The 26366-nt window shown below is 34.1% G+C and overlaps 1 long non-coding RNA gene across 2 annotated transcripts; it reads right to left on the bottom strand.

Annotated features, from left to right (window-relative positions):
* Positions 1-392: 392 nt before the first annotated feature.
* Positions 393-25485, bottom strand: LOC129964123 (uncharacterized). 2 transcript variants are annotated; one of them, XR_008784071.1, is made up of 4 exons: positions 25352-25485; positions 22202-22422; positions 15519-15709; positions 393-474 (listed from the first exon to the last, which is right to left on the bottom strand). It is a non-coding gene; the product is annotated as an uncharacterized LOC129964123 (long non-coding RNA). The 2 variants fall into 2 exon arrangements; XR_008784070.1 differs by lacking the exon at positions 393-474 and adding an exon at positions 14501-15338.
* Between the last annotated feature and the right edge of the window lie 881 nt (positions 25486-26366).

Here is a 26366-nt window from a genome sequence, read left to right as displayed (position 1 = left end):
CACGCACTAGAACTGAAGACACTTTACACGCACTAGAACTGAAGACACTTTACACGCACTAGAACTGAAGACACTTTACACGCACTAGAACTGAAGACACTTTACACGCACTAGAACTGAAGACACTTTACACGCACTAGAACTGAAGACACTTTACACGCACTAGAACTGAAGACACTTTACACGCACTAGAACTGAAGACACTTTACACGCACTAGAACTGAAGACACTTTACACGCACTAGAACTGAAGACACTTTACACGCACTAGAACTGAAGACACTTTACACGCACTAGAACTGAAGACACTTTACACGCACTAGAACTGAAGACACTTTACACGCACTAGAACTGAAGACACTTTACACGCACTAGAACTGAAGACACTTTACACGCACTAGAACTGAAGACACTTTACACGCACTAGAACTGAAGACACTTTACACGCACTAGAACTGAAGACACTTTACACGCACTAAAAATGGATACAGTTTACACGCACTAAAAATGGATACAGTTTACACGCACTAAAAATGGATACAGTTTACACACACTAAAAATGGATACAGTTTACACACACTAAAAATGGATACAGTTTACACACACTAAAAATGGATACAGTTTACACACACTAAAAATGGATACAGTTTACACACACTAAAAATGGATACAGTTTACACACACTAAAAATGGATACAGTTTACACACACTAAAAATGGATACAGTTTACACACACTAAAAATGGATACAGTTTACACACACTAAAAATGGATACAGTTTACACACACTAAAAATGGATACAGTTTACACACACTAAAAATGGATACAGTTTACACACACTAAAAATGGATACAGTTTACACATATATGAAACATATGCCATAAGAATAATACAAAAGCTAAGTGAGAGTTTTCCGATATTTTTTTTTTTACTTTTAAAGCTGATTAGGGCATTTCCTAATTGAATACATTGTTTTTTCTTCTTTAGATATGCATATACAATTCAATTACAATATTATACTTTGATTATGTGAAAAGCTAATAAGTTTGGAATTTGAAGTAATCTAAACAAAATATAATGAAATTTAAACGATCAGAACTCTACCTATGACGAATTAGACTAAAATAGTAGATAACCAACTGCTATTGTAATAAACTGTTATTCTTAGAACAGTTTAAAGTAACCACGATATACTAATGCTTTCCATGCATGAATGCAAAGAGAAAGTGAAAAAGCTTTTTACGAATATGGAAGACCAGATAAGCTCCAACTAGATATTAAGACAAAAGCATGGCATATAGAATTGAAGTTAGTGAACTGTTGCCGCAATTGGAGACTGACCAGAATTGGTCCGATTCTCGACCACTGGTGTCCGACAGTAAATTTCTCCAATCTAGTAAGCACAAGCGTATGCAGAGAAAAATGTGAGGAAAAATTTAGTCTTTAGCATTCCACTGATAATGTTACGATGACATTGAATCTCGTGCATGATTTAGGATTAAATACAATTTATTCAAATACAGAAAGACTTGCTGAGATCAACTAATATTGGTTGTTAATCAGTAGTTGCTTTGCCTTTTACGGAACTTTTTACTTGTTTAAGACAGTAAAGAAATACAAGTCATTTAAAGTAGTATTTAGATGGCAAAGATTCAAGTTTAAAACTGGCTTATAAAATTGCTTATGCACAAATCTAATCCGATATATAAATCTGTATAAAGAGCCTTAGAAATGGCATCGAATTCACCGAGAGATTCTTATGGACGAGGGCAAATGGAGACTGAGAAAGCCAGTTTCTTCACCTTCTTATGAAAGTCAGAAGAATCAAAGATCGGGTTCGTTAAGTATTTAGAAGTATAATTTATAAGGATTTGCCAAACCTCAAATATACAATATTTATCTCCATTACGAAATGGAATAAATCGGATTCCTAAGCGACAGTTTTCGAGTCTATCCAATGATACAATTTATTTCTGGAGACGAACACTTCCATAGAACACGTGCGACTTGGATTTCAGGCAGTTTTTGGATCAAAATTCCATTTGAAGTTTTTAATTAAATTCTAAATATGATCATTAAATACCCAAAAGGGCACCTTGGATGAATAGGTTAAAAGATTTAGTTAGAATTTTTTTTTTTTTTTTAACAGGAAGTAAAGCATTGTTTTGTCTCCTGGGATTTATCAGTCTAGAGATAAATTTCTGAAGATCAGTGAAAATTGAGTAGCTTACCAGAAGGCATTAAAAGTTTACTACGCAGTCCTTTTCGCTCAGTCAAATTGAATTCCTAAATATTTAGGACAGAATATGTTCAAAGAATTGATCAATATATGCCCATAACCATGGCTGTTATTGCTGAAGTCAAACAGGCCATTGGCTTCTAGAATTTTCATTTGATATTTAAGTATAGTATACTTTTAAAGTTGAAATATTAAATTAGAAACTCAAAAGAAAGTACTGAAATATACATTTTTTAAAAGATGCAATTCCCTCTCACTTTCCCACAACAAATGACAATATGGTACCCAACATTAAAAAAATTGCGATAGTGCAGACAATTGGAAAGTAGCTGCCTTGGAAAGTGAAAAACAAAAATTCACAGATGCAAGCTAACTGAAATACTTTCAATGCTAACCTTTTATTTTAACCTTCGGCTCTGCCTAGTTAATCGGATGAAGCCATTTTCAATTACTGGTTACTTACCGATTCCATACTCAATCGGAGAAGCTTTATCCAGACAGAATTACAAAAATGAATTAAACGATGAATCCCTTAACATTTCTTTCCGTTTTCATCCAGAAATAACAAACTTCATATGTCATATTTTCAACACAATGAAAGAGTCAACCATTATCTCAAAGCACCATATTATAATGATTAAGTCATGGTTATTGGAGACAAGATCACAATACAAACTTATGTAAACGACTCGGCAAGACCAAACCTGTCTTGAAAAGGAAAATCCAATAGTCGTCCAATCTATTAACTATATTACTGAAAATGAGTAAACAGTTTCTACCAAAAATCCTTTAGTAAACTCGATTTTATCAGTCACAAAACAATGTATTTACAAGTAGCAGGATGTAAGCAATCAATAACCCGATGTCCATATAGATGGAAAAGATTCAATTGAGACATTATCTACAACCAGCAACCAATCAGTCATTTTTACAAGATTATCAAGTGGATCATCTCTAAGACAGGCGAAATAAAACCGGATGGTTTCCCCTTGGCTTACACGTATAATATTGAACCTAGCAGAGATAGGCAGAAAATTCAGCAATTCAAGCGCTTGTAGAGCAGCCGCGATTAGATTACAGACAGCACCATTTCATTTATAGGTTGACTAATCTCAAGAAATGGAAAATAGAATGACTAACCTCTGCAGACTAAGACTGTTGACATTAAGTCTATATAATAAAAAGCTGCAAATTGGACAGAAAACTCCTTAAGATACCTCGGCCAAGAACAAATCTCACTTGCAGACTGGCATTGTGCAGTTTTAAATTGACATGTATACACAGATGACTCCAGGACCCAACTTGTAGTTTGTGTTATGTATTTCATCCAAGAGCAGATATTTCCCATATTAAATTGCTTTTTCGACGCATAATTGGCAACTTTTAGGAATACAACAACGCACAAAAACAATTTAATAGAAAATGTATAACAGCAATGCTTCTGAAGCATTCCAGCATAAAGGCAATACGGACAAAAGCATATATCGAATAAAGAGTGAACAAAATAGCTGACAAGCTTTTAAACATACAACCAAGGAAGACACTATTAAAGTACAGAACTATAGCTGCACAAAAAGAATCTTTGGAACCTAATGATGGAAGTCTGACATGTACAGGAGAACCATTTCATAGACCAAGAATCAAATTACGAACCACGATTGGAAATCGGACTAACTTTCACGCGTTTGTCTATTTAGAGAGCCCTTTTGTATATTGCAGCCAACTGAAAATCAACTGCAGCTGTGTTTGAACTGCAGTTTTTAACAAATTGCATTTTGTTATTAAATATGTGTCGACAGTCATATCTATGACAAAGTTAGAAATGAATATGGAGGCATTCTGTTAAGCATACAGCCGACAACCTATTTTCAGAAAAATCGTTATCCAAGATTCCCAATCGTGTAATGGTTCGATTAATGCTTTTTGATCTCATTTCAGTCAATGCTGAAATACTATAATTCATATTTTCCGATATGCAGTTTCCTATAAGCTGAAGGGAGTGCCCAATTTTTTCTCTGAAGAATGCACGCATCTAACTAGCACGGATTGTTTATTTTTAAGTTTTGCAGTAAATAGGAGAATTTACTTTATCGGATTAAATAAGAAACTGATACACGAATTAGTTTTTACTCTTAGCACAACAGAAAATTTTACTTCAATTGTTCATTGCATTTTCGAACTAGTATATACGAGAATTTTCCCTCGACGAAAACTCAAAATTTGCTTTTGAAGACTTATGCTTAAAATTAAGGTTTAAGAATAAGTAGGCACTAGGAAAACAATGATTTCGAATTAATGGAACAAAGCACAAAAATCAATGTCTTAGATATCGCAACGAAAAATTAACCTATCATGCAGTCGCATATTTTATTTCTAATGGGGAATTTTGGATTAATACGTTAAGTGGAAGGTGGTTATATTAACCGTTTGACGTCTAGTTTCATCTAAAAGAAATTAAATATATCTGAAAGTTTTTTTTTATTTACTATCTTACCTATAATCTACGTTCACATTTTCAAATTGCAGTTTCTATTATACATTTAATTTTCAGAATTGTTTACGATTTTTAACTAGACTGCACAAAATTTAAAAAAATTTTAGAATAATTGTTTTTGCTTTAACTTAATTTTGAGTTTGGTAGGTCCAAAAAATGTATTACAGATGGATAGCATGGATTACAAATGAGTGACGTTTCCTATTTAAGAACAATTGCGAATAAAGGTCAGCTTAAGAGGGACGTGTCTGGCATCATGGCCAGATGACGATTACTAGGTCTGTTTTCCAAAATATCTTCTACAAAATAAAAGCAAGACTAATTTTGTCGATCCCAAGAAGATTAGCGTCTAAAACATTGAAGTTCTCCTAGATTACCATTTCGGGCAATTCCTCAACGTGCTCACCAAAATGCCTCAAGATCAAAATTTCTGTTAATCGATTTCAACAACATTAAATTCATTAATATAGCTTTTCCAATCACAACGCTACTTGTAGATAACCTTTAAAAACTCTGCATCCCATATCAAGACATGGAAGAGATGGCAACATAAAATGAAGACGATACTTTTCTGCTTAATGTAACTTTCCTTTCTCTGCAAGTTGCTTAATTTTCCATTCATTCATAAATCCCTTAAACAAACCCATGAACCGACCTCGAACTTATGCTTTATTCAATAACGGGTCTTCCTGTAGAAAACACAGACACGCACTCGGGGAGGGAAAACACAGACACGCACTCGGGGAGGGAAAACACAGACACGCACTCGGGGAGGGAAAACACAGACACGCACTCGGGGAGGGAAAACACAGACACGCACTCGGGGAGGGAAAACACAGACACGCACTCGGGGAGGGAAAACACAGACACGCACTCGGGGAGGGAAAACACAGACACGCACTCGGGGAGGGAAAACACAGACACGCACTCGGGGAGGGAAAACACAGACACGCACTCGGGGAGGGAAAACACAGACACGCACTCGGGGAGGGAAAACACAGACACGCACTCGGGGAGGGAAAACACAGACACGCACTCGGGGAGGGAAAACACAGACACGCACTCGGGGAGGGAAAACACAGACACGCACTCGGGGAGGGAAAACACAGACACGCACTCGGGGAGGGAAAACACAGACACGCACTCGGGGAGGGAAAACACAGACACGCACTCGGGGAGGGAAAACACAGACACGCACTCGGGGAGGGAAAACACAGACACGCACTCGGGGAGGGAAAACACAGACACGCACTCGGGGAGGGAAAACACAGACACGCACTCGGGGAGGGAAAACACAGACACGCACTCGGGGAGGGAAAACACAGACACGCACTCGGGGAGGGAAAACACAGACACGCACTCGGGGAGGGAAAACACAGACACGCACTCGGGGAGGGAAAACACAGACACGCACTCGGGGAGGGAAAACACAGACACGCACTCGGGGAGGGAAAACACAGACACGCACTCGGGGTTCAAACGAGTTCTCAAATTAGGAATCGTTAACACCACAAAGTAATACCCTTAAGTTAGTTTAACAGAAGGAATGTCCTCCCAAAGAGACCTTTGATATTATGGATAATTCACGGATAAATTGTGTTGAACAAATACAATTAAGCATTTTGTAGAGAAGGGAAAATTGCGTTAAGCAAAGAAGCGTCGTTATTTCCTTTGTTAGCTATCCCTTGCCTTGATGTGAAATATAGAATTTGTATAAGATAGTCTACATAGTAACATTGCAATAGGAAATGTTATGCTAATGAGTTTGATTGCATTGACAACGAATAAAATTAACAGAAGTAAACAATTCAGTTTTATTTCAGGTTGTCATGAAAAATGCAATTTCTAGCCCATATTTGAGAAATTGTTATTACAAAAGTTTCTAAACTGTTCCTGATCTTCCTACAATCACATTTGAAAAAATGAAATTAGAATTTAGAAGAGATGCCCTGCTCGGTCACTTCTGGAGTACTTTCATAAAGTACGTTTTCCAATGCAGAGAGCCTTGTCCAAATTCGTGGATACACTGTATGCTACAAGAAGCACTACAGAGAATCATCGCGCATGTTGATTATTGGTGACGATGACAGCCACACGGGTAGTTCACGGTTATAAAGCATGAAGTGAGCAGACTGGTGGTGCACCAATGCATGCAGCCTGTCTTGTGTAAAGGTTCTTCAGTTTCGGAGGATGGCCTCAAATTCTCTGAGGATCTATATCAGATTTACTGCATCCCAACAAAGTTCGCTTTGATTGGCAAATTAAACATTGAATTTATCCTAGACCTTGCTGGGATGGGTAAAATTAGTCTCGTTTTTATGTTGCGTAAGGGATATTGAAAGACGGACCCATTAATCTTTCATCCATGCCAGATGACGACAAGTCCTCTTAAGCCTTCCCTTTCCCTACTCTTATACCTTACTATCCATTACGTTTTCGATTTTTGAGCACTAGAATTTCACGATTGAAAGAAAAAGAAACACGACACTAAGTTATTCCTACATAATACTAATTCCTCACTAGATTAAGATCCTTCGTTCTTATGGTTCTTAAATCTAAAGAAATTTAAAGGGTTGGACTAATATTTTTAATTTAATAAAGATTTTACTTAACTGAAGTAAAGAATGAATTTTAAAAAATTAGTGATGTATTTCGGTATAATTTTCGAAGATCCTGAAGTATATTGGGAGTAATTCGATTCTTTTACCAACGGAACAATGTATTTATTTCAGACTTCCCTTGAATTTTCTGTTATAGAAATCTATTGAAAGAATCGACTCGCGTTTTAATAAACTGTGTTCTAACTTGTATATAACCAAGAAGCTGTTTTTAAATTTAACCGATGGTCAATTTCAAAATGAGTTATTTTGAAAAGCGGAACTCTAGCGAAATGCTTCATACGCGTGAAAAAACGGGGATAGGCCAACTTAGAGATTTAAACTTTTCAAGAACGGAGATCCAAAAACTGTTCCCTTGGTAATTGCAAGCTTTGTAAGAAAATTTATACAAAACTCTAGAAGCTGATTTTAAAGTTAAACGCAGAGCGCGCTCTTCAGTTTTACTCCGAACATTGTTGTGCTCTTTACAGAGCGAGATGACTTCTGCTAATGCTTTAGTTACAAGTATCACTTATGTGTTCAACTCGGCTATGTTAGCTGCATTCAGAGTTCCCCTGAAATATTTATAGAATAAACTATCTTCCATTTCTCAGCGTACTAAACTTATACTTATTCACTGGTCTATTTCTGCAATAGTATTAAGTATGAAATTCACCTAAAAGAAGTGAACGGTTAAACATGCCAAAACCTCTCGAAATCAGTCGCATCACTACCGATAGAGTAGACAATATAGGTTTCCTACACTGTAGACTACAGAATGGCGACAATACATAGGATACTGCATTGTAATAGTGAAATAGTAACAAAATTCCAAATTAGAGATAAAAGTTCTAAATTGAAAGTTGCCTCCATGACTTGGACAAAAGAACGAGACAAGCATGAGAAGCACTAAATTTTCACACAACTGAATAACCACAATGATTTTCCCAATACTGTAACGAATTATTTAAATATTCGAATTTCCAGAAAACCTTTAATGAAATAAAAAAGAACACACTGGACTTTAAAACTCAGACTCCAATCCAAAATAAAACACAAGGCAGCTACTATCAATAAACTAGATGGGCATACATTGTTAGTATTTCAGGCTGCATCAGATTACATAATTATTAAAAAAATGATAGACTCGCAGTTATTTTAAGCTTGAATATAGATGTTGTACTTCAATAACATTTCGAGTATTGCTAGAAACTCGATTAAAAGAAAGAATTCCATCTCTGAAGAATTTTGGATATTCAATTTCTACAAAGATTGCAGTTTTGTAAATAAGACCCAGGATTAGACAAACTAGCATATTTTCCAGAACTGGAATGAAGATTACAAGTTAATTTTAACTTTGCATTATGCTTATAAAAGTAGCAGGAGCGGTCTTTCCAAAACTTCCACATACTCTAATAAACTTGTGCCAGAAAGGGCCTTGCATGACCTAATGCACAATAGTAACGAAAAATTAACTTTTGGCTTGAGTTTGGCATTTACTGTATCGATCGTGTCATCCTTGGCGAGTTATTTGGCAATGAATCGTCGGCATGTTTAAAACGAGGAGATTCGCCAAAGTATCGAGTTCGAAATTTGACAATAACTATTCTTTCTTTACACTTCGTATACGAAAATGTAATGCAATAGATTTCGTTCTAGGTTTTCTGATCTTGAAATCTTGATAAAAATATGCTAAATCTTACAACTCCATTCATTATTTCCTATTCAAGTAGCGCAGATTAACAGCCTGTACTTTCAGAATAATTTTAAGATTTATTTAAAACCAGGCAGTAAGCATTACAATGGCTTGATTCATTTGGTCCATTTCAGAATGGCCAAGCAAATGTGGAAATCCATGAGTTATTTCTACAAGTCAACTCAGTTGAAAGCAATTGGGAAAATCTTTGCAAGATTCATTTCTTTACAGTATCAACATACGCAGAAAAGTTATGCAAAGGGGGGGGGTGCAAGAATTAATAAACGAACAAGAATTTGAAGGCTCAAGAATTAGATATACAAGAAGCATAATTGGAAATTAGATATATATAAAAAGATTCCACAGAAGAATTTTGAATCCTCTCAATGGATAAGAAGATTCAACGAATTCGCTGTGCTAAACATACCAACTACTTATTCAATAATAAGGAGTTATTTTATTTTATCTAAGTTAAAAGTAGTAAAAACATAACACTAATGTACATAATGTAACTTTTATAGGCATTACTTTAAAAGTTCCTAGAAAGTTATCCCATTTCTCAAGTTGCACAATATATAAATATATTCTTAATATTTGCTTATGCAGTATTAATGACAAAGTATAAACATAGGTTGAAAGCACATAAAATTGAATGAAATAGGGTATAAATATGAAAAATTTCACCAACATTCATCTGTAAGTTATCGTTATATTCATTTTACCAAATATTTGAATACAAAATCAATGGCAAAAGTTTGGATTCCCAATTACAAGTCAATTTATAGATTTAAGAATTAAAAAATAATGGCCCAAAGCAAGTGCTCTGTTCTTTGCAGTTCTATATCCTCTGACAATGAGTAGTACTGTTCTTAAATAGTTATGAAGAAAGAAATTTCAATGCATTTAAGTACAACTGAAGATTGATTTATGAAAAAATTTCAAGCTATCGAATACATCAACTATTGCACCAATAGAACAGATCCAAAATATTGGAAAAGTTTAACTAAGGCTACTTTAGCCTGATAAAATATAGACTTCCAAAGTCTATTAGAGACTATGTTAGGATTTGAGTAAACTCTTCCTGCCGATTTAAGCATTTAGTTGTAACATTTGCTATCTTTTTTTTACATCTAGAAAATTGTTATACGATGTCTAATTACGCAATATAATTCAACGCCGCAATTTTAAAAGAAATGTTGCCCTCAAAAATCAAAGGCTGCATCCAAGAGCTTCCGATTTGTATGAATTGCTGCATAGGCACTGGGATGGTTAATGTTGCGGCACTCGTCTCGAAACGAATGCTAGAATTTTAAAGCGTATGTGTTTTCATCTTTTAAATTGAGTTGGGACATGTTTTTAGTTTTCGACTTTAATTTTGAAAGCGTTTCATAATGCGTGTTTCCTCAATAACTTGGGTTTGTTTTTATTAGTTAAGCTTTCTAATAATTCAATAACTTTGAGCACCTACAAGTATTTAATAATGTGCGATTTCTAATAGATGTTCCATAAAATAAGATGGAAAAATTTTATATCAAACAGAGGGCCAAACTGGATTTGGGAATTTTACGCAATCCATTAAAATACATAAAATTTTCTAAATTCTTTAGAAGAACGCTTTTAGTGCAAATATTTTTAAAGGGGAAAAATTAAGTTTGCTATCGAAGTAAATTTTATTTGAAGACTTAAAATACCACAGAACATAAGCGGATGTCAATATCCTCCAAGAATAAGAGTAGCGCAAATTTGAATAGACGTTAAATATGCAGTTGAACGCATCTATAATTATAGAACTCGCTCCATTTTTAGAAGAATTCTATACATTCTTTGACAATGAAGATAAGAAGGAACCGCTGTTAAATATTTAATAAATTAGAAATGATTCTGGGCAAAATTTAAAATTCTATTGGATTATGAATTATTTCCATCTAGAAAACTGATCAGAAACTGAATAACTGGATGACTTACCAAAAGTAGCCGAGCAGTGATACCAACTTTACTGCACATATAAGTATTCAATCGATATTTTTAGAGTTATAAGACTAATTTGATTCTGCATTTCGCATTCAGCTTTGAAGAACAGGATGTTTTATGTGTATTCCTAACAACTCAATGAGCCTCATCCTAACTCAATGAGCCTCATCCTAACTCAATGAGCCTCATCCTAACTCAATGAGCCTCATCCTAACTCAATGAGCCTCATCCTAACTCAATGAGCCTCATCCTAACTCAATGAGCCTCATCCTAACTCAATGAGCCTCATCCTAACTCAATGAGCCTCATCCTAACTCAATGAGCCTCATCCTAACTCAATGAGCCTCATCCTAACTCAATGAGCCTCATCCTAACTCAATGAGCCTCATCCTAACTCAATGAGCCTCATCCTAACTCAATGAGCCTCATCCTAACTCAATGAGCCTCATCCTAACTCAATGAGCCTCATCCTAACTCAATGAGCCTCATCCTAACTCAATGAGCCTCATCCTAACTCAATGAGCCTCATCCTAACTCAATGAGCCTCATCCTAACTCAATGAGCCTCATCCTAACTCAATGAGCCTCATCCTAACTCAATGAGCCTCATCCTAACTCAATGAGCCTCATCCTAACTCAATGAGCCTCATCCTAACTCAATGAGCCTCATCCTAACTCAATGAGCCTCATCCTAACTCAATGAGCCTCATCCTAACTCAATGAGCCTCATCCTAACTCAATGAGCCTCATCCTAACTCAATGAGCCTCATCCTAACTCAATGAGCCTCATCCTAACTCAATGAGCCTCATCCTAACTCAATGAGCCTCATCCTAACTCAATGAGCCTCATCCTAACTCAATGAGCCTCATCCTAACTCAATGAGCCTCATCCTAACTCAATGAGCCTCATCCTAACTCAATGAGCCTCATCCTAACTCAATGAGCCTCATCCTAACTCAATGAGCCTCATCCTAACTCAATGAGCCTCATCCTAACTCAATGAGCCTCATCCTAACTCAATGAGCCTCATCCTAACTCAATGAGCCTCATCCTAACTCAATGAGCCTCATCCTAACTCAATGAGCCTCATCCTAACTCAATGAGCCTCATCCTAACTCAATGAGCCTCATCCTAACTCAATGAGCCTCATCCTAACTCAATGAGCCTCATCCTAACTCAATGAGCCTCATCCTAACTCAATGAGCCTCATCCTAACTCAATGAGCCTCATCCTAACTCAATGAGCCTCATCCTAACTCAATGAGCCTCATCCTAACTCAATGAGCCTCATCCTAACTCAATGAGCCTCATCCTAACTCAATGAGCCTCATCCTAACTCAATGAGCCTCATCCTAACTCAATGAGCCTCATCCTAACTCAATGAGCCTCATCCTAACTCAATGAGCCTCATCCTAACTCAATGAGCCTCATCCTAACTCAATGAGCCTCATCCTAACTCAATGAGCCTCATCCTAACTCAATGAGCCTCATCCTAACTCAATGAGCCTCATCCTAACTCAATGAGCCTCATCCTAACTCAATGAGCCTCATCCTAACTCAATGAGCCTCATCCTAACTCAATGAGCCTCATCCTAACTCAATGAGCCTCATCCTAACTCAATGAGCCTCATCCTAACTCAATGAGCCTCATCCTAACTCAATGAGCCTCATCCTAACTCAATGAGCCTCATCCTAACTCAATGAGCCTCATCCTAACTCAATGAGCCTCATCCTAACTCAATGAGCCTCATCCTAACTCAATGAGCCTCATCCTAACTCAATGAGCCTCATCCTAACTCAATGAGCCTCATCCTAACTCAATGAGCCTCATCCTAACTCAATGAGCCTCATCCTAACTCAATGAGCCTCATCCTAACTCAATGAGCCTCATCCTAACTCAATGAGCCTCATCCTAACTCAATGAGCCTCATCCTAACTCAATGAGCCTCATCCTAACTCAATGAGCCTCATCCTAACTCAATGAGCCTCATCCTAACTCAATGAGCCTCATCCTAACTCAATGAGCCTCATCCTAACTCAATGAGCCTCATCCTAACTCAATGAGCCTCATCCTAACTCAATGAGCCTCATCCTAACTCAATGAGCCTCATCCTAACTCAATGAGCCTCTGGTTTGCTTTTATAGCTGAGCATCAGAAAGATTGACATTATCGTTCGATATCTTTTTACAGGAAATTTCAATTTTTTTCCACCACCTACCAAAACAAAGTATAAATTAAGCTTCTTTTGGTGGTAAAGGGAGAAATTAATTTATAGTTATGAATATTTTCCCACTCTCTCACCAGCCGGCTGGTAGCTAGCCCATCCTATTTTTTTAAGAAAAAGGGGGAGGGGAGGGTGCTATCCTAAACCTGATCCCCAATTTAATGTTAAATATATTAAGCCTTTCTATTAGATACCTAATCCTAATAGTGCGCGCGCACTTTTCTGTTATTTTTATCTGAATCTTTCTAAAATAAGAAGCTTATCTTTATACTTCAGAGTTGGAACAAGGGAAAGAAATGAAATTTCTCCTTCACTTTCTGCAACTGAAATGGTGTCCAAGTACTTCCTGAGAAATTATCTAGTTTCGATTTCATGACGCAAGGCTCAGATCTGTGCCAAAATGCACCACTGCAAATGTATGCTGACAAGTTACGGTTTTATTAAAGAGCCAAATATGGCCAAACTGTGCCAATCATGGCTTGGAGTTGTAAATGTAATATTAATGAAAGGTCAATGTAGTATTAATTTTTGTATTCAATAAATTAAAATGAATATGAAATTCGCTATACTTAAGAATACGTAATAATGTTTGTCGATTAAAATCGAGAATCGGATAAAAAAATTAAGTGAATCGACGTGGGTTGATGAACACCGAGTACTAAAAAGTTAGTGAAACGGGTTTGGTTAATACAAAATCGATTCATTTTCACTTCAATCTCTGCTACAGGAAGATAAATCCAGAAAGTAGGCAACATTGATAGAATGAAGTGCAATTTATTAGAGATTTATAGATTTTGGTCGTGAATTAAATATAATGGTGAAAAAAATTCCTTCATTGAAGTATTTGCAATTTTATATAAGTGAAACATTTTCCCCGCATCTAACGTTACTGATGAAGGATTTTGCAAGAGGGGATTTATAATTGTGTTCCTGCCATTTTACATTCAGTTCTTTAAATGCATTGTTACTGGTTATTTGAAGTTTTAAAGATTTAGATATCGAGAAAGATGAGCATTAAGCGCATAATTAAAGGGTCGGAAAATTTATATTTCCATCTTAATTCTATGTCTTTACTTCTGTATTATTGTGGTAGACACCATATTAATTTTTGAACTTCCAATTTCAGAATCGTAATTCAGGACACTTTCTCACAATTTAAAATTAATAACAAACGCATAGCTTTTCCTATTCTGATGCATTACTTTCCTAGGAGAAAAATGGAATCGAGAGGGAAAAATTATACAATTTACAAATTTCTACTAATACTCTATTAATATTCGTTTTTAAGTTAATAAATTTCAGAGTATTTATTTCCAAAATTAATGTCGCCATTTATTCAGTTTTACCGTGTGTAAACTTGCATATATTTTTAACATGCATCATATTCACATTCTTGGCTCTGAGATTAAAATTTATTGCTTGAAGAGTCACGACTTAAGTCTTGAAAGGCAAAAAGTCAGATGACTTGATGAAGCCAATTTTATTCTCAATATCATAAGTATTGAATTTTTTCAATCGGATGAATTAATATTGAATACTCTTCGGTGCTCAAAGTATTGAGTTTCTTGGATTGATTTTCTTTTATTCAAAGGTATGCTGCGGGTACTTAACTATAATTTAAAACGGTTTCAAATTTATGTTTTTATGTTTACATGGTTTATCAAAACACAAGACAAGATATCGTATTCTTCACAGACAATAGTTTTATTGATGCGTCGAGGCTTGTATACTATTATTCGGAGCAACCACTTATAGAAGGATTAGTTTCGAATTCTATCTTAATGGAATGAAGCTTTGGGGGGAGGGGGGGGAAGAGGCTGAACCGCCTTACGTTAATCGAAGTATTTGGAGCTTTCAGAACTGGAAAAAGATTTCTACACTACTTCGCAATGAACTGCACAACACTTAAAACGATTAACATACTGAAAATTAGACATTTAATGGACAAAAAAGAATCAAAATCATTCGAGCTTCTGTATCAAAGATCTTTCGCATGCAATTGCGAAAGAAAACTGCAGTTTTTCTGCTAACAAGGTCATATTTTTGAAATTTCGTCGAGACTCGGAAAAATCTGCCACAGAAGTCTGATCAAACAGCAGAGAGCACTTGCTAAGACAGTCTACAATGGGAATTTAGAGTCAGTCAAGCGCTTCAAGTATTCATTGCACATGCTCATTTTACACAAATTTTATATCTTTAGAAACATCCCATTTTGGATAACATACTATGAAAATTTCTTAAATAATCCAGAAAATATTCAAAGATATTTTTAATTATAATTTAAGTCAAAAAATATTACCATGTTAAATTCAATTCCTTGGGCTCTTCCGGGCTGTATTTTCTGAAGAAACTTTCTGATCGGGAAGAGCAAACAAGCTTGGGTTTACAGGAATAACAGATTCCTGAAGTAACTTATCTGGTCAGGTTCCTCCTTCAGAGCAGCTTGCAGTAGATTCTTATATGCATTCAGTAATGAAAGAACCAACAACCCTAAAAAGAAATAACTTTATTTAAACCTCTAAACACGTAGGATTGAGATAAAAATTAAAGTATTATAAAGTTTAATGAGATAAAATTTAATTTACCAAATATTACTTAATCATGTCTGAACTATAAGTAAATATTGGGAACGTCAAAAAATTCGAACTCTACATTTTAACGAATCCACGCTTTAAGCCATTCCGCATTCGAAAAACATTTTTGGATCTTATTTGAACATTTGCAAACTGAATTTGGTTGATGAAATTTGGTATGTGGTCTTTACATATCTTGCAAATATCGCTAGATTTCTACAAAATGTGATACGAACATAAATGAATACGATAACTACAAAACTTAGAGCTAGATAGATAAAATTTGGTATATAGAATTAGCATTTAAGGTGAAAAATACAAAAGGAAAATTTCGAAATAAATCTATTGAGATTTTATCTGTTCTGTACTTTCCTATGGATATAAAAGTGATAACTCAAAAACGCAGCGCTATAAACGTCGCATTTATATCAAATGTTATTTGTCTATGTAATCTTACTAAAATTGAAGTTTTGCTAAATTGTGACCTCAGTCGAACCAAGATTCTATATTTCTGAATATATGGTTCATCGAAAAAATTCTCTACTTCTAGAGCAAGACTCATACAGGGGTTGAAAATGAAGTTCAGCACCCGTGGGGTCCAATCTCGTCCAAATTCAACAATTATATGTGAAGGAAAGTAAGTGTGACGATGAAGTAGAAAGTATGCGCGAAAATTTTTGCAAGACTCCGTCCAGTTTATTCTTATCTGTACACAGTATACAGAGTTAGATACCAAACAGTTAAAATAATTTCGAATGGCAAATGTCATGTCAATAGGCTTGTAATTTTAGAAATCTCTAGCTACCGTAGGTGACTAGTTCTTCGAAATCTGTAAAATAAATTTTATACTAAATGAAAATGCCATTTAACATTAAGCCGTCAACATTTTTATTGGTTAGATATGTACGTAAATTGAAGAAAAACGACGAAATGACTCCAGAAGGTAATTCTGGGGCTATATCGAAATTTTATATTTTGAGAGCTTAAAAATTGAAGCGCGGCATGGAGCAGGTGACACTTGGACTATATAAAGACCGCCAATTTCTTTTCCATCCAACAAAAATTAGATTGGCTTTCTCCAAACTCATTTAATAAACATTACGCTTTCACATAAAACTGAATCTTGGGCAAAATATGCCAATATTTTGACTGGCACTGGTGATCAATAGTTACTAAGTATTAATCTTTGGCGTAACTGGCATTTTCTCGTATACGATGTATCGATAAAGTATTGTAATCGTCAAAAAATTCAAACTCGATATTGACGAGTCTCCACATTTTAGAAATCGAATTAAATAAACATTTTTGTAATTATATCAGTCCGTCCGTGTTCTTCCAGCATTAAATCTATATGGCAGAACTGAAAAAGCTTTAAGCTAGACATACGAAAACTTATTCCTCTGAGTAAACTAACCTAAATTTTAGAGAAATTTTATGTCGAGGAGGCATAAAGTTGAAAGCAATTTCCTTAAAGTAACTTATTGATTATAAAGTATAAAGTCCAACAAACTCAGTTTTCACACGAGATTTGTAGATTTCAGTCAAATTTTGAACAAAATCCGTCCAGTGGATGTCTGTTCGAATTTAAGTTAAAGCGGTAATTACAAAGACGGGTCTAAATGGATTAACTTCGGTACACAGATTTAACATCTATGAACTTTTGAGCCAAATCCAACTTGATTGACAGTTGGCCTATTCATACTTTCAGAAACGTGTAAACTTTACTTGTGTTACAAATTTGGCATGTGATTGCGATTACAAGTGTAGACTTTCTAACTGTACAAAAAAATTGCATCAACAAATTCTATTTTCAAATACTCTTTGCCTCAAACCAAGGATTAATCGGCAAAAAACTCGCCAAAGAACAAAAGTCGGATTCAATAAAAATGGCAAACTGATGTCAAAGTTAGCATTTCTTGTCTATAGTAGACTAATGCCATGTAAGGCGTTCTCCGAGCTTGACTGATTAGTTCGGTTCAGTGGTACAAAGACCGAATTATCGTACGTTATTTTTCCGGTTATGTTTAATAAACATTGTTAAAAGCAAGTCATTTTAATTCGAATTTCTCCAAGTAAAGCATTGCCGGCCCCAAGGGTGTCAATTGACATAACGATATGAGCTTCAAAGTGGCTTGTCTAAGTAAAAAGTTTTTGCATATACATAACACATACTTAATGCTTAAAATACAATTACACATGTTACATGTGACGTTCTCTGGAATAACACTTATTGGAAAGGAAACTTAGTGAAACTACTCCCACTGGTTGCTCACTGATTAAAACAAAAATTTGACAGATATAAATGTAATCAAATAAATAGAATTTTGTATATGAACTTAAATTGCGTTGATATGCATGTAAAAGTACAGATCGATAAAAGCCAAATTTGGAGACGAATTTGATTCCAAATTTGAACCGAATGCACATTTTAGATGCTAAACTTGTGTATCAAATTATACGTTGGCTGCACTTAACTATGCGTTGGTTCTAAGTTTTGTATTTATTGCGCTCGTTTTACTCGGATAGCTTCGACTAACTTTCCCCGATTAGATATTTTCTCCAAAATTTGACAGAACTATTAATTTGATATTAAGTCCCACACCAAATTCATCTTTTTAGCTCAAAGCTTTTGAATTTACTTTCACAGAAAAGCGGGAATAAATGTCAAAAAGGCGATGTGGATTTTAAGATATCTGAAAAGATTCGTGAAAAATCCCTAATTGAGTTTTTTTGCAAATTGCAATACTTTTTACGAGAAAGTAAATTTTGAGGAAATCGGCGTAATAGTTGTGGCTTGAAGATTTTCATGGCTTTCGTCAGAAAATGAAATACAGGGCGAGAAAAATCTCGCCGTATTTTATATTCTATTCATGCTAATTTAATATATCTGCGCTCTACATACAAAACCGTTTGACTTGGAACTAGTAAACTTGTTAGAAACGCATTTTAGAGGGTGGGAATTTTACTTCGGGAAAAGGTGCAAATTTCAATCAGAATTTTCATTAACTGAAAATGAAGCGAAATATCGGTATCTTTCCTCTATGACTTCCGAAAATATAGCCCAAATGGTTTCTGCATCATTTTAAAGTTCAAAAAAATCAAATTATACCAATGTTAACTTATAAATTAAGTTTCTACTTTTAATGAATTTTAAGAAAATATTTTAAATGTTTTCAAACAATTTATTTCACAAAGAAATGAAGTGCGTAGAAAAAAGTAGTTCTATTTATCACATTGCAATTACGCTGGCAAAAACCCCAGTTAAAAGACCGAGTTAACTCTTTCTGAAATTTTAACCTAAAAATGCGATTTTTAGCATTTGTATCAAATAGACTATGAAATGCGATATTTTCTAAAAAAGCAATACGAGAAAAAGTTCTACGATGTTTTAAAATGGTTATCAGTTCAATAATTCAATCTTATTTAAGGCATATACAACTTAATACATAGGATATCCACACTAATCAGGGACCAACAGCTGATTTCTACAACTTTATTAGATACATACGCGAATTAGTCTAAATGGGACATTTTATATAGTTTGAATCAAATATTCCTATAAATTACGCTCAGATTTATTTTTACATTAAAAAATTTTTATACGGATCCTATATTCTATAAGTCATTAAATATTAATGTCTCAAGCCTATTTTATTAAAAGTTCCACTCTTTTGCAATTAAAATATATTATGTTTTGCAATTACTTTTGCAATTAAAATATCTTAAGTGAAATTTGAATGCCTATTCTATAAAAAAGAATCGTCTTGACGAAAAAGCGCTACTCAGGGCTCGGATTTTCTAAGGCCGATTGTCTAAAATAATGCAATCGTTGATAATCCTAAAATAATATTCAAAGCATTATAACTAGATCAGGCTTGATCTCGGAAGACAACCGTTAGAAGCAAGATAATTTTACCGACTATGATTTACAGGACCGAAGAACTGTATAACGTAGAATTCATAATTTTCTGAAATACATTTATTGATTGAAATAACACTTGCCGCATTCAAATCTTTTTGAAGAAAAAAACTGAATTTGACGAATCAGAAGTTCACTGAATTATAAAATATTCTCCGATACATATAAGCTTACAATACTGAAAGATTCGATTTTCTTTAATTAAAAATGACTGGTTTTAGTAAAAAAGTTCGCATTTATTGAAGTTCTCTTTCATTTCAAATTCAAATTTAAATCTTACAGCAAATTGGAGACGACAGAAAATAGATATTACGATGGACAAAATGTCGTAAGGCTTCTATAATGTGAGCTATGGAACTGTGAATTTAAAGCTTAATATTTTGATTAAGCTATTAAGAGACCAAAGCACAAATATTTAACCGAATTGTGAGTTTTACACCTGGTGACCCAACTGGTGAAGAAAGGCGTCCAATATTAAACAAGCCGCATCCATTTTAAACTCATAATTTATGTATGAAAGAGCACATCACTGCGTGTAATTGAAGTAGTGGAGTGCATGAGCAGTTTCATCGGCATTTGACTTAGATGGCGTAAATTTACTCCTGAACTCAATTGGTTAAAAACATTCTAGATGGCAACAGATCCATTAACCATTTCGAGCACATTTCGGATTTTAATTGACAGTTTTGAAACATTTAACTTTAATTTTATGAACAAATTGAAAAATGCTGAAAGGACGATTTTAAGTAGAGTTTATGACTGAAACAGCCTATTGCTAATTGGCTAGACTGCTTTAGTTGAGTAAAATTATTGGGAATGGCGGTAAATTTAAGTATTTTGCTTCACAATATATAACTTATTTCAACACTGAAGAATTAAATATATTCTTAACCGTACAAATAAGAGCCAGTTGAAGTGGGCACCAAAACTCTCACATACTCTAAAAAGGTGTTACTCCAGAGAACATGTTCCATGGCTTTGGTGTTCAATTATGAAATATTCATTTCAATAAAGAATGTATCGTGTGATCCTAAATTCGTCAGAATGTTACGGAGTCCCCATTAATACCTAGTATGCGATTAATAGTACCCGAAAGACTAATGCGTTTTAGGCGCATTTATTCCAACCGATTGAAATCGGTTTGACCCAAAACCATATATATATATATACTAGCCTCCTTTGGCGACCAGCCGGTTCTTCAATCTTAATGTTCATTAAAATTTTAATATTTTATGCAATTACTTTAATAGCTACTTCAAAATATTTTAAAACTTGAAATTTTGGATAGTCATATAATTCACTCATATTATAAAGGCCTTCAATCATAACGTAATATGTATCTAATTTTCTGTTAGCTCCCATAGAATTTATACTTTAAATTAAAGTGGAAAGGATTAATCTGCAATTAATATAGTAATATTTTTTACTGAAACAAAGTATTTTTTGTATTATGATTACTGAAAACAGTCACTGAGCGTTTAAACTAAAGAATATCTTAATTTATGTAATATTTCAAGAATCTGTCGAAATATTTTCTCAGATTCATCATGACCAGATCGATTAATTAACAATGTTTAATTTTAAATACATCAAACACTAAGAAAATAAAACGAATCGTTTAAAATAATCGGTCGAAAACATTTTAAGCCTAGCCTAATTAGAGTAGGAAAAAACTGAAGCCTTACTCATTTGGCGGTGGGGAAAATGAAACGTTTTTAGCGGGAAAGTTAGTTTTTAATTAAAATTTTAATTAAAAATTCATAAAAATGGTCCCCAGGTGAACATTCCCGACCTCCAAGGTACACACACACACACACACACACACACACTTGAAATTACAGACTGACCGACCAACGTGAACCCCTTGATAGATTCGATTCAAAATTTAATGGACATCTATACTATAGATATTAAGCCTGTACCAAGTTTAGTTTAGCTCTGTTAATGTCTAGATTTAAAGCAACACTAGTCTATTGAAATATGTACCAAGTTGCATCTGAACTCTCGAAGTTAGTGCTAATTTTTATTTAAGCAGCAGGGCAGATTTCTTTAGGACGGATTTTGCTTATGATTTGGCAACAATTTAAAAATCTTGCGTAAAAACCGTAGTCCAAATTCACCCGTCTGTCTCAAAGTATTTTTGAACTGTATCACAGACGAACAAACTTCGTGTTATTCATAATCGGGGTGGTGAAAATCTCGAATTTGAATTTTTCGACGATTACAGTACTTCATATGTTAGAAAGTATGAATGAACATGGAATCGCAATTAAAAAAAATCAACACTTCTACCAAGCACATGCAGCAAACTCATTTAGTAATATACTTAGTATGATTTTACTGTCAATAAATAGCATTAGCAATTGAATATATTAATTTCAGGAGACAATTTTAAGTAAGCTGCTTAAAATATAACATTCAGCATTTAAGCTTAAAAGTTGAGAGGAAGTAATTGTAAATTAAGAAAAATAATGATTTCAATTTACTTACATTTGTAAAAGTCCCGTACTGGCGTAACGCATCTCGGATCCAGCGTAATCCTTGTTGAAACTAATTGCACCAGCAGATAATTACGGAAGTCAGCCTCCATTTCGTTTGGCATTAGTCGATTCTTGTATAGCAAGTCTTCTAAAATCCCAACATTTTTGTACTAATTTTCTCGACTCACCAAGTATCCAGACAATAGCAGATGAGATGACAAATTGAATAGCCTGAAAAGAACGGAAATATATAAATGAAACGTGTTTAAACTGTTCACAACTTAAAGATATAGAAAATGATATGATCTCTCAAGTGATCTCAGTTTATAAAACCATTGACAGTGATTTATTTTGCTAATCAGATGATGCAACTTATTTGGGGCATTATTTTAATTTCTCTGAAAAGGGCATTTGGGTAGTGAAGCGTTTTAATGATTTGCCTTTTAGATTTATATTTTTACTTAATTGCAGATTGAAGATTCAGTAATTCGATGCACGAGTGAGACTCGTCATCTTTTGCGAAACTTTTAATAAAGAATTAAAAGACAGCTTACTGGTGTAGAGTTGATGCTAGATAATCAGTTTCAGTTTGTTTGATGTAGAACAAATGCTTGACAAAACATGCCGAAACGTCTTCAAGAAACTCCCGAATACAGATGTTATCCTCCTGCCCTAGCATTTAAATTGTGAACCATTGTTAAGGCCATGACAACCACGAATTTATTTTTATTTGATGTCCGCATATGACCGTTTTGTACCTCAATATTATAGTGAACCGAGAATATAAGGATTTTTTGCCGATCGAAATTAAAATTGTTAGAAATCCAATTTTTGTACGAAAATCACATGCCAGATTTCATCTTATTAAATGTTGAGTTTTTATCACATGCAAATATACTTACTGACAGTCAACCCATTGACTGATTAGTTTCAAATTTGGCACAGATAATTTACATGTAAAATTGTACCAAATACTAAGCGTCTACCTTTTTATACTTCATAGCTATTGTGTTGTACTCGAACAGATGTTCTGTGAATGGTTTTGGCCAAAATTTAATCGAGCTCTTAAAATTTCGAGCTACGTTTCATTGTTGTAGCTCAACGCGTTTCGATTATGGCCAAATACAGACATCTCTAAAGACAGTTTCCGAACTCGTGGAGGACTGAAACATAATTCATTAAAAACTCGAGTTCGAAATTTAGCGATTATAATAAGCTACGAGAAATGGCATGATAAATTAAAACCCATCAAAACGCAAAGCATAACTTATTAGATACGACATAATCCAATCATTCGATTGCCCCTAGATGAAATTTCATTTAAGATTGAAATTTTTCATGAACAAAATGCAATGGATAATTGCAAAGTATATAATTTTGAAATGTGAACTCCACAAAAAAATTTCTACATAAATTGAGCAATTAACAAAGTTAGCGGTATTTTTACCTTGTAACCAAACATTGCATTTTCGACATCAGAGTGGCTCGTTTTGGTCCGTTTATCTTAAAAGATTAACACTACGCTTGCATATAAAATCTTTGAATTCAACGCATTAGAGAAGCTACTAAGCTCACATTATAGTTTCAGGCGAATTTTTAAAGTTAAAACAATATCTGCAACATTCCATCTTCAGATACCCAAGGATGGCGACTTTCAATTCTCAATGACAAATACAGGCGGTTTCAGGTTGGAGAGTATTACAGACTAACCACTGATGGATTTTCTGGAAATATTGCTTTCGTTTTATGTTGAATCTCGTAAATATAACTTCACGGTCATGATTCTGTCCTCAACTAAAGCATGTTCCTAATGAAGCATAATTCCATGATATCGTTTAAATGTTTATTAAGTTTCCGAGTATTCTAAATCAAATTTCAAGTTATCTTTTAAGGTAATGTAATTACAGTTTGTTCCAGGATTAGTAGAAGCGTTTTTTCCTGAAGCTTTCAGAAATGGAAGGAAGTCTTGCGATTGCTATTTGATGAAACACAAATGGTTTGAATATCATTACAATAATGTAATGTAAGAAAAACTAAGTTATTTTAAATATTGTCAAAATTCAGAAAAATTGTATGGTAATAACATTTCCTTAGACAATCTTTTAAATTTTAAAGAGACGCATGAACTAAATTTTTGCTTCAAGGTTTCAGGAAATAATCACCCAAGGAAATTCAAGTTTCATTTAGTATGCAATTAAAGTTTCATAAAATAGCTTAGAGATAAACATTTTCATTTTATAAAATATACCTGTGCCGAATTTGATAGTTTTAGTGGCTGTCCTGTAAACTTTCGGCACAAATATATACACTTCCTTGTTAAGTTTAGATTTCACAGTTCAAGAGAAAACCAACCGAGATAAAAAAAAATATCAAATAAACAATTAGAAATGAAATATGCTTTGAGAAATTAGAAGTTTCATTAAAAAATAGGTCGGAATATGTTTGAATTCGATTGTTCAAATTCTCGTAATTCTATAGTTTCAGATTTCATAGTGTAGGGATAAAATGCAGTTAGAAAGCGATTGTTTTGCATTTGTGAGCTAAATATTGCACGTACTAATATAGCCATAAAGGTTTTGAACTTAAAGGTTGTGACCCAAATGGACAAGCAAATTGTTTGTCGGGATACTTTTAATTCATAAATTTGTTACTCGAACTTCAATTAAAAATTCTTCAACAATAAAGCAATTGTTATAATTGGAGCTTAATCAACATATTTCGCTTAAATAAGAAGAGTAAATGCTCAAAAGACGTCCAAAAAGTGTCGAAAATGAGATTAAATTAATTTTCAGAACAATGGCTCACAATTACCAACTTGGCATTCAATAAAATTGCGTGACAAAACGTTACAAACGAGGATACATATTATACGCTGGCTGAGAATGAATATTCCATAGATAAATAACTACAGAAACATTAAAAACTAGCGTCAAACATTATTCACTTTCATTTGCAGCAAAATACTTACAGGGTTATGAAATAATTGACTCCTCAGAAAAATTAGGTTCCAAAAAAAAAAAAAAAACTGTTAGAACGGCAATGGTCTATAACTATCAGTTTATAACCTAAAGCAAAGTACTAGAAAACATCCGCATAGTAATGATATTTATATTTACCGAATATAATAAACAACTTGCGATAGAAGCACGAGAAAAATTACCTTTATCAGATGAACAGGAGTCTGTCTCAATCCTAAGGCAGTCGGGAACGCCCCTCTCCGACTCAGAATTCTCGCGAAGTGAGATATCACTATACCAAAAATCTTTGCAAATTATAATCTACTTCACTTCAAATCAATGGACTGGAGCATAACTCCTTAAGCTATGGGTCCAGGTTCTAATCATGATTGTTTTAAATCCTTTTATGCTATTAAAATTTCGTCAGCCTTTGCAATATGGATTTTTTTTATTTATTAAGTTGCGATAAATAACTCCATTTAATTCTAAGAATTTCATTCCAGTTTTACAAATACGCACAATAAACTATATTTCTTTTTAAATTCTTTTATTGCAGATCAGTTATTTGTTTTTGTTTTCAATTTCCTTGATTATGATTACACTTGGGAACGCCAATAATATGATCTCAAATGAGGCTGCATTTGTAAAAAGTATTTGAAGCCCTGGTAAAGAACTCCAGGATAGAGTAATATTCTATTATTATGTTCGTGACTTTTTAGAATTTAAGAAAGAATTTTGAAATCAACAACAACAACAACAAAAAGATGAGTTAAATACTAAATTGTAATAATAAATAAATACTAAATACTTATTAGCACAAATAGCAATCCAGAAGGCAATTTCAAACAACAGAACTTGAGATTATACACTCTCTACCAAAAAGTATTTGGACACCCATGCAAATGAGATTATCTGCGGTCATGATAACGTCACATCTTCTATACTTAAATATCGTGTAGGATCCAGTAATGACATTAGCCACGAAATTCTGCTCTGTCTGACATCGAGAAAGGGGTAATTGTTGGATAGCATTGAAATGGTCGATCCTTGATAGGCATATATAGCGAGTTAAACATTCCAAAATCGTTAATAGTTTTTGTCGTTAGGAAATAGAAGGTGAGTGCTGGTTGTTAAAATGCATTTAAACCGAGCAGATCACGCAACTAAGAAGTAGACTGTACCAAACCGATGGCGTATAGACTCCAGGAGTTCCCATAA

Source organism: Argiope bruennichi, chromosome 3 (assembly GCF_947563725.1).
Source record: "Argiope bruennichi chromosome 3, qqArgBrue1.1, whole genome shotgun sequence".
NCBI classification, from domain to species: Eukaryota; Metazoa; Arthropoda; class Arachnida; order Araneae; family Araneidae; genus Argiope; species Argiope bruennichi.
This window is presented reverse-complemented; position numbering and strand designations above follow the sequence as displayed.